The sequence below is a fragment of the Palaemon carinicauda genome, chromosome 21 (genome assembly GCF_036898095.1).
Source record: "Palaemon carinicauda isolate YSFRI2023 chromosome 21, ASM3689809v2, whole genome shotgun sequence".
Taxonomy (NCBI): domain Eukaryota; kingdom Metazoa; phylum Arthropoda; class Malacostraca; order Decapoda; family Palaemonidae; genus Palaemon; species Palaemon carinicauda.
In genome coordinates this window covers 1,127,114-1,127,454 of record NC_090745.1, presented here as the reverse complement: position 1 = coordinate 1,127,454, position 341 = coordinate 1,127,114, and positions in this window count along the sequence as shown.

Here is a 341-nt window from a genome sequence, read left to right as displayed (position 1 = left end):
ATACTGTAATCAAAATCTCTAGCCTTTATATCTTCCTCAAATTCGTATCACCTACGGGGAAAAAGACTCGACTCGCTTTAGGTAAAATTTCTATAAAATTAGTTTAGTTTGAAAGAAAATCCTCAATTGTCTTCTTACAAAAAACGTAATTACTTTCTTAATGACAAAACTCGACTCGACTTCCTCGTAAAACTCGATTCCTTTCTAAAGAAAAATAAATTTCTCAAAAGTTAAAATTCTACTTCTAATATACTACTACTTCTTTTATAAGAGGAGGAGGTCTATCCACTCATAATTAAAAATAAGAGAAAAAGTTAAAATTTTACTTAGCATCAAAATTA